Source organism: Rattus rattus, chromosome 17, assembly GCF_011064425.1.
Source record: "Rattus rattus isolate New Zealand chromosome 17, Rrattus_CSIRO_v1, whole genome shotgun sequence".
Taxonomy (NCBI): Eukaryota; Metazoa; Chordata; class Mammalia; order Rodentia; family Muridae; genus Rattus; species Rattus rattus.
Genome location: NC_046170.1, coordinates 8,487,263 through 8,498,037, shown reverse-complemented (window position 1 = coordinate 8,498,037; position 10,775 = coordinate 8,487,263). Strand labels below are relative to the sequence as shown.

The window sequence follows — 10,775 nt, the reverse complement described above, 5'->3', positions numbered from 1 at the left end:
ACATGTACATGCACACACATGAGCACACATACACACATATATACACAAACATACCTATACATATACATATATACACACATACACACATATACATGACATAGTTGGTTTCAACTAGCACCAAGCCCACAATCAATACTAAACATCCCAGTATACAAATTATTGATTCAACTAAATTTATCATACCAATATTTTCTTCTGTTATTGTTTTTCTTGGTTGCTACCTTTTGTGTTGCAAAAGTTAATGTACACAATTTAGAAAATAAATCACATGGTGGCACTATAAAAGCACAATGAATAACTCTAGAGACAGTGTGAGATACATTATCTCATAAGGTTTCTACACTTGATCTTAGCCAAAAGGCCGAGAAGCGATCTCATAAGGTTTCTAAAACACTTTGGAATCATAATTGCTATATCTCTGACTTTCTTTTAGTCTGTTTCTTTTTCCATTTGATCTGCTATATCCGTATTTGTAACCTACTGGTGTTTAAGACTCCAGACCTCTCACATTGTATTGTGCTAAATAGTTCTAAATAGTATCCAGAATTGTACCATTCCGGGTAATTTTGCTCCTGAAGTAAGGCCTTGGGATGTGCTGCTGTTGTGAGGAGAGACCCTTGAGTACCTTCAACAGCTGTTTGCTTGTCAATCATGAATTTATTGCTCACCGTGAATCTGAGCCAGTATAACTTTGTCCTTCTTAAATTCTTATATAGATGTATTTATAGCATTTTATGTATAAGAGTGTTTTTGCTTTATCTGCAGGAATGTCTGCTTGTGTGTCATGTGCATGTCCGGTTTCTGAGGAGCCTAAAAGGTATACAAACCCTGGAACTGGAGATACAGAGACTATGTGAGTACTAAACTGAATTTAGCTCTTCTGCAAGGACAGCTAGTACTCGTAACTGCTTTGCCTTCTCTCCAGCCCTGTACATCTTAGAACTTGTTTATTCTGTTGTTTATTCTGTCTAAGTTTAAAGCTATTTCCCAAGAGTTGCCATGGAAAACTTATGAATGATCTCTGTTCATGATTTAATACTCTTTAATCAGACTTAAAGTTTCCTTAGATCACATTCAGTATGTGTCATACTTCAAGGGACCTATGTTTTGGAAATGGGAAAAGACAGTACTATGAATATCTTTAGTTGATAAATAATTATGAAAAGTCACAAGATATGTATTGCCATCTTTCGACCTAATAGTGATCATGACAAAGAGACTCAGTATGAAAATATGTTTTCCAACTGTCACCCTTCACAGTCAGGGTTACATTCCTAGTCCTTGGAAGTAGTTTTCCTTTATTTATCTCTTCTTTTGAACTTTTCCAAAAGAAAAAGAAACAGTGCCCCTACTTTACTACTGAATGGATGTCTTCCCTGTGTCGACTGGGTACTCCTAGAATGCTTGTGAACATGTTTTAAACCTCCTATCTCTCTCTACTCCAAACTTAACATTTCTATATTTAACAAAATGAATTTTAACAGGCAGTTATAATTGTGTTCCTTGGGATATCTTCCCAGTGACATACATGATAAATGTTTGGAGGAAAAGACCATGAAAGTCATTGCTGTGCATTTTTCTCAACCACTGCATTGAATGTGTGAAAAGCCTTGATCAAAGTTTCAACACACTGAATATTAAGGAAAGCTGATTTTTTTTTTCCTTTAGGTCTCCAAATTAGATTTGTAATTGTAACCTAAACTGTAAGTCCTTACTTAAAAACATTACATTCTCTTTTCTTTCCCAGAAAACAACTAGTCATTAAGATTTTCAAACCCCTAAGGATAGGGAGCAAGTATTTAAACTTCTCCACATGTGGCTGGAAACAGGATTTTCCTACTGGGGAGGCTAATCAAGTACGTCGAAGGTTTGAGATGTATTTTCTATTAAAGAGTGAGCACTGTAAGGCCAACTGCTCCACACTTGTGCCTTTAGACTCATTAATTAGCCAGCTGCTGTGCCCATTTCATTCCGAAGAAATAAGTTAACTCCAGATAATTCAAAAATGAATCATATTTTTGGATTACAGCCCATTTCTTCATCAGAGAGGACATTTTGTTTAATAGTAGTGGCACTATATGGTTGGCATTTTATGAAGCAAAGGGGACTAAGTCTCAGAATGTGAGAATTTTATTACAAGCTAACTTCACCTGCACAGATTTTGTCATTTTAAAAGTAACTATCTTATTTTTAATTATGTGTATGTCGTGTGTGAGTGTGTGTGTGTGTGTGTGTGTGTGTGTATGTATGTATGTGTATAGGACATGCATATGAGTGCAGGAGTCCTGGGAGACCAGAAGTAGCAGATCCTCTTGATTCTAGGATGGGAACCAAACTCAGATCGTCTGTAAGAACAGTGTGAGATCTAAGCTACTGGGCCATCTCTGTAGGCCTTCTTTCTATTTCGTTAAGATGGTGTCCATGTCAATGAGTCTGGCATCAGTCTTGTAGCCTAGATAATTGTAAACTCCTGCATGCATCTTCAGAGTTCTGTAACTATAGCCATGAGAGACTGTGGCCTAGTTGAGTTTTACCTCCTTGACAGAGCTGAATGGTGGGCTCAATACTATTTTATTTCTTTTTAATTTCTTAATTTAATGGACATTTCATTTAAAATGTAACCAACCAGGAAACATGTGCTATATTGTAATCCTGAATAAAAATACCAGTTGTGCCCACAATTACCTTTAAGTTTCTCTTTGTGAAATAGTTCAATCTGTATCTGGTTTTCTCTCCTTTCCTCTTTTCAATTCATAGGGAAAATTTCTTGTCATGCAGACACAGACAGTGAAACCAAGGCCTGTATCAAATCTGTTAGAGGACATGTAACAGTCACCTTTATACAGTTTTCTGGAATACTAGGTCACTATGACCACAAATCCATTGATAAGACTGGGAACTCTATTCTGGAAGGCCTGCCCACTGATATTTTTATCCAGAATACAAAGCAGTGGCTTTCATCCTTCCTAATTCCAGGACTCTTTAGTTTCTCATGTTGTGGTGAACCCCAACTACTAAATTAGTTTTATTTTTATTTCATAACTGCTATTTTGATACTGTTATGAATCATCACATAAATATGTGTGTTTATTGATAGTCTTAGGTGACACCTGAGAGTCTCCAAAGCGGTCATGACCCATAGGTTGAGAACCTCTGCTTTAAAGGGGCTATTTCTACCTCTTTTATTCATTTAATTTCTTTTTTTTTAATGAAAACTTTTCTGATTCTGAGACTTACCTTAAACTAATGTTCTATTACCTAAGGGTTTGGTAATTGTGACATACATAGCTTCTCAGACCTGTTCTGGTGTATGTGTGTGTTCTGGTGTATGTGTGATTGTGTGTGTGTGTGTGTGTGTGTGTGTGTGTGTGTGAGAGAGAGAGAGAGAGAGAGAGAGAGAGAGAGAGAGAGAGAGAGAGAGAGAGAGGGACATAGAGAGAGAGAGAGAGAGACAGAGAGACTGTCTGTCTATTTATGTAGGTTAAACCAAGAAATAATGAAGTAAACTCACCCACTTTTGCAGTTCTGCTGTAGAAGAACCTAAAACTTACACATTTTACATTCTTATTTGTCTGTTTCAATGGCAGCTGTGAAACCAGAGCAAGATGATGCTGTACAGGGCAATTAAAACAGCTGCTGACATAACTAGATGCCTTTACTGTGTTACCAGCAATTTGGGTGTTGTATATACAAGAGAAAAAATAGATTAGCTGGCTTGAGGTCAGCATTCTTTCTTCCTTCTGTCAGAAGTTCTAATATTCAGACCACTTCAAAATATTACTTGTAGAGAATGAAAGATATAGTGATAATGGAATTTATCTATGCCATAGCAGAGAAGGCTCACAAATTTTGGATATCATAACAATCCCTAATGTAGAACTATGCTGAAACATGGGTAGTTTTTTGGAATTAATTAATAATATTTAAAAGCAATCAATAAGCATACATTACAATATCAATGCTCACTACAAATAATGACCCTATATACAATGACTGTAGTGTATTGCTTTATATATCATGCATTCTCTTCTCTGTCTCAAAACATTGTTTCATTGCATCTATGGAGAATAAATGCTTTTATTCCCTATGACTCATAAATAATTCGAATTAGGAAATACTTTAAAAGTTCGTTTAACGAACTGCAATTGTTACATGCAGAAAACTGATGGGAAGGTCATTCTGTAACATCTGGAGATTGAAGCAGAGTTCCCCGCTAATTAGGATAACAGGAAAGGCAGCATCTACATTTTAAGCAGGTATTCAGCAGGGGTGTGGGGCTAGGGAAGGGCGAGCAGAGAAAAGAGTGCAGGACCCAAGGGTATAAGACAAAATTGGGAGTGGAAACTGAACTGGAACGGTTTATGACAAAAGGCTGTTCTTCAGCATCCATATTGTGAAAGAAACAGATGATGCCACTTGCTCCCAAACAACTCTTCATTTGTAGAAAGACAGATGCATGTGCGGTGATAATGACGGATACACAGGAGAGTGTGCATCTGCTGCAGTATGCCCTGCTCCTGTGTGTATCATCAGTCAGTTGTTTTTGCAAAAGGTTCAAGGAAACAGTACAGCAGCTCTCCTTCTACAGCCAGTGACTTTGGTCAAGGCCTGAGGCAAGCCCAGATTCCCAGGCACTAACTGAGGTGTTTGTCACTCCTGGGGTGTACTCTGCCTCTGGCTGTGCAGCTGTCTTTAGTGATAGGTCAGTGAATCAGAACATTATGCAGTGATGAAAAATAGATCTTGAGCCATGACTTTTATTCTTACCCTTTGTACTGCCTTTGTGACAAATCTTTGGGATTCATTTATCCATAATCATTTTTTATACAGGGCCACAATCATTCACACTATGAGGACAGAGTCCCCCTTGATACTTGTGGAGAAACAATTTTTTCCAGCACATCCTCAGGACAGCATTCGCCAATATGGGTGTTGCTCAAACATGTTTCAGGGGATGCAGATTAAATTCATCAATAACAAGTGAGGAGTTTTGACTATTCTTCATTGTTTCTTTTTGTTCTCTCTCTCCAGGAAGTTAATAGGTTTATCTTGTAGAATTTCTAAGAATATTTTATTCAGAAGATAAAGCAGTTTAGAATAAAACACAGATGTTTTCATTTTTAGGGGGTTTTGGTATAATAACATCTGGCATTCTTTATCACTATTTATTTTATTTTTCCCTTTATTTACTTTTAGGAGAAAATTCCACTTACATCTCAGGCACTGGGGTGAAAATAGAAATTTTGATTAAATAATCTTTTAATTCCCCAAGGGAAATTGTGTGCACATACAGCACGAATATTTCCTTTTTGCTTATACAACTCCCTGTAAAGCCAACAACTTTGGTACAGTCTTTCAGATCTCAATATAAGTAATTTCCATCTCAGCCTTGAAATGACAATCAATAGTTTGTGATTTCTTCCACATAATTTAATCCATTAGATTTATTGGCAATGCCAATGCCAAACATCAAATCTTTAATGAAAATGAAGATTAATATTTGGCCAAGTAACCTCAAATCAACAAATGTCTGAAGCATTTGTGTTGCTTGCATTGAGCATTGATTTCCTTCTCATGAAAAACAATCTCTCACAGCAGAGAACACTAGCCTGAATCCTATTCCTTTCCACATGAACAGGAGGAAAATGCTTTGAAACAGTCACAAGAGATCAGGGTCTCTTTGGTTCCCAGTGATGCATTGCCTAATGATGTAAGTGAATATCAAAAGTATACCAGCATCTTCTTCTCACAAGTCAATCATCCTTGCAAATTCCTTAGGTCCTGGAAATACTTATTTTGACATCACAATCATTTCTCTTTACATAACTTACTACAAAAGGACCCTTGTAGTAGGTAGTGCCTGTGCTTAGTGTATGTGCTATCATAATATCTGGGAGACCAATCCCAATAAGTATGCACATTAATAATGACTTTGTTTTGCTGTGGTTTATCTTCTTGTGGACACGTTGCTATTTCATATCCATTTTTCCAGTTAATAGAAATTTACAATGTATCTATCATTTGTTGTTTGTTTGCTTGTTTTTTGCATCCCAAATGTTCCTCCCTCCTGGTCACCCTTCCAGAGTTCCTCCACCATCCTCCCACCCTTTCACCTCTGAGAAGGCAGGTACCACATTTCCTCATGGTAATGCATCAAGCCTCTTTAGGACCAGGCATATCCATACCCACAGAGACATCTGTGTCTGGGACCTTGATCCAGCCTGTGTATGCTCTTTGATTAGTGGCTTAGTAGCTGGGAGCCTCTAGGGTTCTTGGTTAGTTGACACTATTAGTCCTCTCTTGGAGTTTCCATCTCCTTGAGGGCCTTGAAATCTTCTCCTAACTCTCTCACAGGGGTCTCTGACCTCCATCCAATGTTTGCCTGTGGGTATCTCCATGTGGTTCAGTCAACTTCTGGGTAGAATTTCTCAGAGGGCAACTATGCTAGGCTCCTATATGGAAGCACAAAGTATAGAATCATTAATAGTGTGAGAGGACTAAAACCCTGAGGCCCATCAGAAAAAATGGAAATAGGCAACCTTAGGAGGAAGGAGATTGGAAGGACCCTCTAGAATGTACCAGAGACCTGGGAAGTGAGAGAGTCTCAGGACTCAAAGGAGGTGACCCTAGATGAAATGAATTTATTGAAACTACTTCCAACAGAAAGATAGCATCAAGTGAGGGATGGGGGTGGCTATCCCACACTCAAAGGTCTGACCCATAATTCTTCCTGTCTAACAAGAATGCATGGATGGAAATGGAGAAGAGCCTGAGGACAAAAATGTACAGTGACAGGCCCAAAGGGGAGGCCCAAGACCTGACACAATTACTGAAATTGTGGGGGGTTCACAAAAAGGGACCTACCATGACTGCTCTCCAAAAGACCCAATAAGCCACTGTAAGAGTCAGATGCAGATATTTATACCCAACCAATGAATGGAAGCTGCTGACCCCTCTGGTTGAATTGGGAAAAGCCCATGGGATGGGTCCCAAAATGGACCGATCACTGGTCAGCCATTTATTCAGTCTTTACACCATCTTTGTCCTTGCATTTCTTTTCTTATTGGATATTTTTTGCAGATTTTATAAAGCTTTATATTTCATGTTTTGGAAAATGATTCAACGTCATCACTCAGTATATGCATAGTACTCTGCCAGTGAGCAGCAGTCCCATCCCACTACCATTATACAATTTCACAAAACGATGCTGAGAGAGAATGTCATCTGCCAAAAATCACACAATCCATAACCATGCACATGGAAATTCAATGTGATTGTCAAATTTTCATAGGAAAACATTCTTACAATGGTGTTTCTATATGACTATATGGAAGGACTTTAGGTTAGACCACATGAATATATAAAACTAGTGAAGCTGCTATAATAAACTCCCATAAATCTATAACTCAAATACAAACATGTTATTTTACCATTTAAGATATTAATCTAACTGGGCATAAACTAAATAATAGGTATGACCTGTAGTTCACAGAACCTTAAGACTGTATGGAGAAATGTGTCCTGGTCTCATTTAACTTCCCTAGGCTGCTAACAAATTTTGGCTTCTTGCTTCACCCTATTCTTCAAAGATAGCATTGGCAACTTCATCTCCACTTAGTCTTCTATATCCATATCTCTTTTGCATAAGTTAAATTACTCTCTTTAAAAATAAGAATACTTTTAATTACAGTGATGTTTGTTGCATAGTCAACCCAGTTCTCAGAGTCAATTACTAAAATATTCTGGAAGCTAGAGAGATAATTCAGCAATTGAGAACACATGTTGCTTTTGATGTTCATAAGAGAAAACCACATAGATAGTGGTTCAAAGGCAACAGAAAGCCGTTATTAACCATCTGGCAAGTTTTGTGCATGTTTTAAATCTGAGGATAATCCTGAGTCTTTCTTAGCATGAGCTGTCAAGCACAGAAACCATGTCAGGCGTTGTCAAACTTTAGTTACCAAGAACAATTAGCTAGAAGCAGAACCATATCAGCCAACAGGCAAGGTTAACCCATTTAGTAACTTTTTCAGAAATATGGACATTAATACGTTATGTATTTGTTCTCATTTTGGAAGATATTGCTGCTAAGAGGCTGAGTTCTAAGGACTGAATGGTACTTGCATGACAGTCACAGTTGTGCTAAGATCTGGAACCCTATTAAAGACTGTGGGCCTGTTACATTGCGTACTGGTTCTAAGGGCATGAGAGACTCCTCAGTGAAGAGGATGCAGATGTGCATATCATATACATATGTATGATGTTGAAACCATAGTTGACACAATTGAGAGGCTCCCGGGAAATGGCATATGTACTCTACTTTTGGCAGATAATAGTTGCTGGGTGTGATAGTATAGTTTTCTGCATAGTCATTGGCAATTTGTCCATGCTCTAGGAGATATTTCTATCATTTGACAGTAACTATAATTAAACACATTGGATCAAAAAATTTTAAAGACACATAAATAGATTGGGGACTACTTGTGAAGAAGATGGAGGTTACTATATGTGAAGAAGAAGAAGCAGGAATTGAGAGAGATAATAGAGGGATGGGAGGAAAGAATATGATCACAAAATCCTCTCTCTCTCTCTCTCTCTCTCTCTCTCTGTGTGTGTGTGTGTGTGTGTGTGTGTGTGTGTGTGTGTGTGTGTTTTGTGTGTGGGTATGTGTGTGTGACTGTCACCATAATGACACTTTTTAAAAACCAAGGAAGGAATATTTAAAAGAGCACGTAAGTGAGATACTCACATGGCATATTCAACATTCAGAATAAATTCTATCATTATTTGTTAGGTTCTAACAAACCTAAGGAATCATTTATTCATTTGCTGATTAAATGAGTTACAATGAAAAACCTAAATATGTCAGACCTATCAGTCCACATTGAAAATCACTGTGCCCTGGCGCATTTTCCTTAACTTAGTGCGGTCTGGAGACAGGACTTGGAAGTAGCCTGAAGTCCAGAATGGCTGCTTATTAGGTACATGAGAGCAAGCCAGCTGCTTAACCTTTTTTTCATCAGTTTATAAGTTGGTGAGAAAAGAGGATGACATAGCTCTGAGCACTTTTCCATGAGAAAAAAAAACTAATACACTCCCTAATATAGAATAAAATTTAGATAGTTCTGTATTCCACATACAGAAAATATTGCAAAGCAATCTCCAAAAGTGATTGAACAACGCAGGTTAGAGATATTCCTAAATACATAAATACATGATAAAAAAATATGACGGGTCAGAAAAACAAATGAAAATCTAAATACACAATTAATGATAGTTACAGAAAAAGTAAAAAAAAAAATTTGACGAAGAAGGAAATGTGAAGCGTCAGGTGTGCACACTATATTGAAAGGCAAGAGACCTTATGATAAATGGCATATGGTGAAAAAAGGTGAGACCTTATTGATAAGAACTCACTGATAAGATGGCAGGACCAATAATTAAGGGTGCAGATTGAAGAGGGACACTGAACTGACAAGTTGTTAATGTGTAGTCTATAAGAGCCAATGGGTCAACTGGAACAAACGGAAAACATAGCGTCAGGATGGCGATTATTGTGGATTAGCAACAGCACAAAAACTAGGGTTAACTAAATTAGTCACAGAAGGATTAGATTGGTTGGTAGAGAACTCCAGTGTGTATTTCTTTCAGATCTCAAGTAGCCACAGGACAGCATGCTTGACAGGGTCACATTACAATAGAAAGCAATATTTCCTTTAAGAGAAGTTCCTTTTTTTCCTCTATACATTCTCCTTTGTGACTTGAAATAGATATCTCCTTGAAGAAACACTTTGAGTGGCAGGTTTTGGAGTGCTTTTGTAGGTCAGCGGAAAAAAGTCTGCTGAACATTCAGGATATGTTTGACTAACACATAATACCTGTGCAGGTGAGCAAGGAGTGGGAAAGCAATGAGATACCCCATCACGGTAGAAACTGAGACACGGGACAAAATTATTTTCTTTACCAGGATTGTAGGTTCTGTTCTCTGTATGGTATAATTTGAAAACTTTGTAGTGCAGGAATGTTAGGAGCGATGCCCTTGAAGCCCTCCATTGTTGATGTTATTATTATGGTTAGAATTAAGTATGACTAGGTCCATGGAAAATCCGCAGCCAGCTGCAAAAGACTAATACAAATCTGGTGGTCAAGATAAATAATAATATGATAAAGTTCTGCTGACTAATAATATGACAAACCTGTGACCTTTCTAACATCCTGTCAATATCAGCTGATTCCCTGACCACACGAATACTGTATCCTTGGCCTGCGTAAATGTTTCATACTTCCCCCTTCCTTCTGTTACCCATGTTATGGTATAAATTCAGCCTTGGGGAAAAATAAAATTGGCACCTTGATCAGACTCTTGTCTTGGTGTCCTTCTTTGTGTCTCTTGTCCCCCATTCTCTTCCAGGCACACCCAACACCCTTCGCTTACACAGGAAAACTTGCATTGTATATCACATATGAAGGAAAGAATCTTACTAAGAAAATGAACAGTTTCTAAATTTAATAAATGATTGCTTGTGAATGGGTTGATTTCTAAAGATAAAAATGTCGAAAATTTAATTTTCCATTACAGAAATAAAAGACTGCTTTTCACGAATTAAAAAAAATGCTCAATTTTTGTGAAGCTACAGAAATTTATAACCATGCCCATGTTGATATGTATCAGCAAATGAATGTTGTGAGGAAAATAGAGACCAACTTATTTCAGACAGGTTCCTGCAACTGGGTGACTCGAGTAAAGTGTGGCTGATTTGTCTATTCTTATAGAT

General features: G+C 37.6%; 1 pseudogene; it reads right to left on the bottom strand.

The window, feature by feature from the left end:
* Positions 1-233: 233 nt before the first annotated feature.
* Positions 234-373, bottom strand: LOC116886776 (annotated as a pseudogene).
* Positions 374-10,775: the final 10,402 nt, after the last annotated feature.